The sequence below is a fragment of the Canis lupus genome, chromosome 30 (genome assembly GCF_003254725.2).
Source record: "Canis lupus dingo isolate Sandy chromosome 30, ASM325472v2, whole genome shotgun sequence".
NCBI lineage: Eukaryota > Metazoa > Chordata > Mammalia > Carnivora > Canidae > Canis > Canis lupus.
In genome coordinates this window covers 17865359-17871851 of record NC_064272.1, presented here as the reverse complement: position 1 = coordinate 17871851, position 6493 = coordinate 17865359, and positions in this window count along the sequence as shown.

Sequence of the window (6493 nt, the reverse complement as noted above, 5' to 3'; positions counted from 1 at the left end):
ATTTGAGAGAGAGAGAATGAAAGAGCACACATGCACACACCCATGAGTGGGAGAGGCAGAGGGAAGGGGAGAGAGAATCTCAAGTGGACTCTGCACTGATCGAGGAGCTTGACTTGAGGCTAGATCCCATGACCCTGAGGTCACAACCTGAGCTGAAACCATGAATCTGATGCTCAATTGGCTGCACCACTAGATGCCCCAACCTGTGCATAGCTTATAATTTACCTTTTAAAAAGATTTTATTTATTTATTCATGAGAGACACAGAGAGAGAGGCAGAGGGAGAAGCAGGCTTCTTGCAGGGAGCCTGATGCAGGACTCAATCCCAGGACCCCAGGTCACAAACTGAGCCAAAGGCAATGCTCAGTTACTGAGCCACCCAGGTGCCCCTATAATTTACTTCTAAAACTTAAATGCTTCAGATGTTTTAGACTATGTTTTATTTCCCTCAAACTCATATACATATCCCATATTTGCTATTATTTTTATATCCTTATAGTACCGATTGCAGGGCCCCAATTCAGTAAAAAATCTAATTAAGACAGATTGTGAGTGAATGCTCTCCATCTTCCAAGAAATAAGCTGCCCCATTGTTGATTTACTGCTATAGACAGAAAGTGTAGGACTTCTCTCTTCCTCTCTAGTTCAGATCAACCTGTCCCTTTTATTTTTTAGATTTTATTTATTTATTCATGAAAGACACAGAAAAAGAAAGGCAGAGACGTAGGCAGAGGGAGAAGCAGGTTCCAGACCTGATGTGGGACTCGATCCCGAGACTGCAGATCACGCCGAGCCAGGGGCAGGTGCTTAACTGCTGAGCCACCCAGGCATCCCCAACCTGTCCCTTTTAAAGGCTAGCTCCTTCCACAGTACTCAGAAAAAAGTCACATGATCCTCCTGTGGAGCAACAGTTCACCAGAAATGGAGTGAAATTTCAACCAATGTATTGTTTAATCATGCTGTTGTTTTCCCTCTAAGTCTTTAAGATGTCATACTGTTTTGCAACTTGGTGTGAGCATATACTTTATATATCTCAAAGGTATTCTTGTCACCTTGTTAAGAATGTAATGAAATGATACAATAATTGTGTTGTGTTATGTAATCAACCTGTTGATTGAATCTCTGTTCTTTGGGGATATTGTGGTGTCTCAAAGGTCACAGTTCTGAGAATGTGACCTTATGAAGGCAGAAAACCGGGAAAAAGAGATAATCTTTTAAAATTCTGGAAACAAGGGAAAGCTGCTTTCAGTTGTTTAATTGCTCATCTAATAGATGAAATTTGCCATCCCCGGGGGCAAATCAAGGTATAATCTTAACAACCAAATTTAAATTAATCAAACACAGGGACACCTGAGTGGCTTAGTGGTTGCGCATCTGCCTTCAGCTCAGGGTGCGATCCCAGAGTACCAGGATCCAGTCCTGCATTCAGGCTCCCTGTGGAGAGCCTGCTTCTCCCTCTGCCTATGTCTCTGCTTCTCTCTCTCTCTCTCTCTCTCTCTCTGGGTCTCTCATGAATAAATAAAATCTTAAATGTTTCTTTAAAAAAAAAACAACACTCAACAATGAAAATGACCTGAGTGTAGCCTCAGGCAAGTGGTACATACATATATCATATCATACATATATGATTGTGACTGATTTAGCTGAAATCTAACTGAATGTACTGAAGTCTGTATGAAGAAAGTGAATAGAACAATGATCAGCATAAAGTATAACAAAAACAAAATTTAAAGAATTGTGAGTTCTTTGCTTTGCACTATTCATATGAAATAAATACAAATTCTGTTAGTCATGAATATAGGCACAGTGATGCAGTAACACCTCATTATAATTCAATTTGTTGAGATTTAGTGCACTTTTCAAAGAGTATTCTGAATGAAACTGAATCACAAATAGAATGCTTATTTTTCCACTATTTCCAGAAGTTTTAAAGTGATCCCATCTACCAAGTCTTCCATTTTCCACTTTATACACAACAGCTCTAGGATTGATAACATTCCAGTGTAAGGTTTTTTAGGCGAATGAAGGAGACCCCAAGGCAAAATGATCCGTAGGATGAGCTTTATTGCCAGCACCCTCGGGCGAGGTTCCAGCGACTCGGGAGAGGAGAGTCAGGGAAGTCGCGCCCGGGTTGGGGGTGTGTGGGGTTTTTTTTTTAAAGCCTTGTCGGTTCTGGGTCTGGATCCAGGTGGGTCCCTTGCCAATTTAGGCTGGGGGTGGGAAAAGTCCAGGCGATGGGGAGTGGTCCCGGATGGAAAGTTTCGGTTTCTCATCTAGGTTTCGATTTACTGGAGAGGACGTGGTGGTCACGGGGGCTTTGGCCGGAAGATCAGCCATCTTGACCCAATTTGAGATGTCGGCCATCTTGGGTGCTCCTGTCTCTCGGCCAGCCCAACATTCCGACCTTTTTTTTTTTTAATATAATGGTGTGTGGGGTGTCGACTGTATTCTGGCTACTTCCTGCTGACAGTTGGGCGTCGTGATAGGGGCAGTTGGAGGTGGGCAGGCGAGAGCAGGGGTAGGAGGAGTTGATTCACTGAAACTCGCGCCATCTCTCGAAGGCGTTCCTGTAGATACCTACCAAGGCAGGGAGCAACCGAGGTTTAGGAACAGGATTAAGCACAGGGATCCCGCTAGGGGAGGAGCCAAGTTACCCAAGTGTGTGTTTGTGGGGCGGGGGGGGTGTCTGGACTCCACAGGTGGGAATCCTGGCGTCTGGATTGTATCCGGTCTCTGAGTTCGCGAATTTTGGAGATGACTATGCCCGACTGGTTAACATAATAGCAGCATTCTTCATTTAGGTAGAGGCAAGTGCCCCCTTTTTTTGCTGTTAGGAGGTCTAAGGCTCGCCTGTTCTGCAGGGCGACGGCTGCAAGGCTGGTAATCTGCGTCTGCAGGGCGCTAAGGGAATCGGCGATCCGCTCCATGTCATCATTAAGTGCCTGGGAAAGCTTGTAATAAAAGTTTATTGAGGTTCCAAGGCCTGCCGCTCCGGTGGCAACACCTGTGGTCAGGCCCGCCCCAGTAAGTAAGGGAGTGAAGGCTGCCCGTCTGTTTCGGTGTGTAGGGAATAAGACATGAGGTGAGAGTGGGAATAGATGGTAGTGGAAGCAGACAGTAAGATGAAGATGCGGTCTAGGGAGTCATTGGCGGTTAAGCATCGGTAGATTCCTCCAGGGCATGAAAGAAATACCCCAGGAGGGGTGCAGTAGGGGAGAGAGAAGGTAGCGGTGGAGGAGTTGATGGTGAGGATGTCCAGAGTTGAGGAAAGGTTAAGAATACGTGTGTATGGGTCTTCCTATGGCCCCTGTGTGGACCGTCTGGTTAGTAATGGTGGTGTTGGGTAGGGGTCACGTTGTCGGAATGGGGATCCCGATGATACTGGAAATGGTAGAGAAAGGGAAGCAGGGGATCCCTGGTAGAGAAAGGGGAGCAGGGGATCCCCCAGCGCAGCAGTTTGGCGCCTGCCTTTGGCCCAGGGCGCGATCCTGGAGACCCGGGATCGAATCCCACATCGGGCTCCCGGTGCATGGAGCCTGCTTCTCCCTCTGCCTGTTTCTCTGCCTCGCTCTCTGTGTGACTATCACAAATAAATAAAAATTAAAAAAAAAAAAAAAAAAAAGAAAGGGAAGCAGATCCAGCAGTCGCGGTCCTGAGATGGGTTCCGCCACAGGTTATAACTGGAGTTAAGGAGGGTCATTGTTAGTTGGTCAGTGGGGGAAGATCTCTGTAAATTATTGAGGTTGATTCCCTTGTAGGTGGGGATAGCTTGAGCCTGCAATTGGGTATACACGGCCTGGATCATCCGCTTGGTTTGATTGTGTTTAGCCTGGTCCTGGACCCCTCCCCCTTCGGAGAGTCCCATCTGGGCCAAATAGGTCCAACAGACTGTCCCAGTTTTGGGGTACTGCGTGCAGAGGGACTTTTTTACTTTGTATTAAGTTCTGAGGTCCAGAAAGTTTTTCCCGGGGCATGGGAGGAAGTGCATGTGGTTGGAGTTTTTCCCTGATAACAGTCCTGGGGCATGAAAGTATAGGATTGGGAATAGCAAATAGCAGTCCTTTCCTATGCCGCGCATGCATTGGCTACAATCAGCTGCTTCAGTCAGGGTGGGTAGAAGGGTCAGGATTAGGAGTACGTACCAGCCGCAGTTGGGTTGGGCCCACCATTTGGGAGGTCCACTCGTCCGAGGTTGGTACTCATTTAAGGTTGTTAATATGTACCCAGGGCTGATGTCCCAGCAATTTTGCTGCAGCTGGGGTGGTGAGGATGACTGTATGCAGTCCTGACCACCGTGGCTGCAGGGATCCTGGCCGCAGGTCCCTGAGGAGGACCTGGTCTCCAGGGAACAGGGTTTGAACAGGGACCTCCCTCTCGTCATGGTCGTCTGGAGCAGGTATGATCGCGTCAGCATGGGCTCTTGAGAGGGCTCGCAGAATAGTTAGGTAAGTAAGAAAGAAGGGGTTGGTTGGGGAGCCTGGAAGTTTGTGGGTTAGGAGATATGGTCGGCCATGCAGGAGTTTGAACAGACTTAATCCCTAGGGCCCCTGAGGAGTTGCCCTGAGTCGAGTGAGGGTGAGGTGCAGTAAGGTGGGCCACGAGAGACAGGTTTCTAAAGTAAGTTTGGTGAGTTGGTCCTTGAGTAACCCGTTGGCCCTTTCTACCTTACCCTGACGATTGGGGATGGTATGGGATGTGGAGCTTCCAGGTGATATTAAGAATTTCCACAACCTGGTTGAGTCACGCTGGAAATGAAGGCAGGTCCGTTATCCGACTGCAGGGTTCGAGGCAGTCCAAATCTTGGGATGATGTGTTCGATGAGGACCGTGGCCACGACATCCGCTGTCTCTTGGGCTGTGGGATATGCCTCAATCCACCCTGTGAACGTATCCACTATGGTTAGTAAGTACTGGAAGGACTTGTGACGGGGCATTTGGGTGAAGTCCAGTTGCCAGTCTTCCCCAGGCTGGTGTCTACCAAGCTGATGGTTGGGTCCTGGCCTACAGATCCTGCCTTGAGCATTAACAGCCACACCGGTTTTGCAGGCTCTATGTACTGCCTCTATCACTTTGGAGAGGGAGAGGTGATGAAAGAGGGGTGGTAGGAACTGGTGGAGAGCCTCTGGGCCAATACGGAGGATGGATGTCAGTTATCAGGGTGTGGGCCAGGCCTTCCGGTAGGGCAATTTTATCTTGAATATAGATCCACCCCTTCTCTCCCGACTTTCCTTCTAAACTTTGGAGGGTTTGTATTTTTTTTTTATCAGAGTATGATGGGCTGTGAGGGGTGTTGAGGAAGAGAATCGGGGCCAAGGAGGTATTTAGAGCCGTCTGCCTGGCCACTGAATCAGCCTTATTGTTTCCCAGAGAGATAGGGTCCCTGGAGGCCGGGTGTCCGCGGCAGTGGACCCCCGCAACCTCAGCAGAGAGGTCGAGGGCCTCAAGTAATTTGGTGATAAATGGTCCATTGACTATGGGAGTTCCCTTGGTGGTCAGAAACCCTTGCTCCTGCCAGAGGATGGAGTGTGTGTGTGTGTATGTGTGTGTGTGTGTGTGTGTGTGATGAGGTAGGCGTATTTAGAGTCTGTGTAAATTGTGACCCGCTGTCCCTTTGACAGGTGGAGGGCCCGGGTAGAGCTATTAGTTCGGCCTTTTGGGAGGCAGTCCCAATGGGGAGGGGGGGCCGTCTCTACCACTGCATCTGAGGTGACCACTGCATAAGCTGCACGCCTCTGGCCGTCTGGGGTGGGGAGGGAGCTCCCGTTCACAAAAAGGACACGGTCAGGACTAGAAGCAGCTGATCAGAGTCCTGGGAGGGAGGGGATTAGCTCTTCTAGGAGTTGTGGGTAGGAATGAGAGGGCTCAGGGGTGGACGAGGGTGTTGGCAGCAGGGTCGTTGGGTTTAGGTGAGGACAAGGGGAGAGAGAGAGACCAGAGGATTTTTGATAAATAGTAGATGATACAGCTGGAGGCGTGAAGGGGTGAGTTGAGCCAGGGATTGGTGACTAACCAGATCTGAGAGTCGATGGGGAGAGTAGACTGTGAGAGACCTTCCCAGGGTGAGCTTAAGGGCCTCCTTAGTAAGAGAGGAGGCTGCTGCCAGTGCTCTGAGGCATGGCTGCCATCCCTGAGCAGTGGTGTCCAATTGCTTTGACAGGCTAGGGCTCTGTAGATGGGTCCAACCGGTTATGCTAGAAGGCCGGTTGCTGAGCCAGAGCATTCATCAGTAAAGAGGTGAAAGGGCTTAGAGGGGTTGGGTAGTGCCAAGACTGGTCCAATGGTGAGACAGTCCTGCAGCTTAGAAAATAGACGCCGGATGGAGGTGGGAATTGGTTTGGGGTCCTTGGGGGGTTTCGTTTGCTGCCTGGTATAGGGGTTGGGCTAGGATGACAAAATTAGGGATCCAGTGTCTAAAGAAGCCCACTAGTCCCAGAAAGGAAAAAATTTCCTCCACGTTCTGGGGAGGCTGGAGTTCCCAGAGGAGAAGGATGCAGT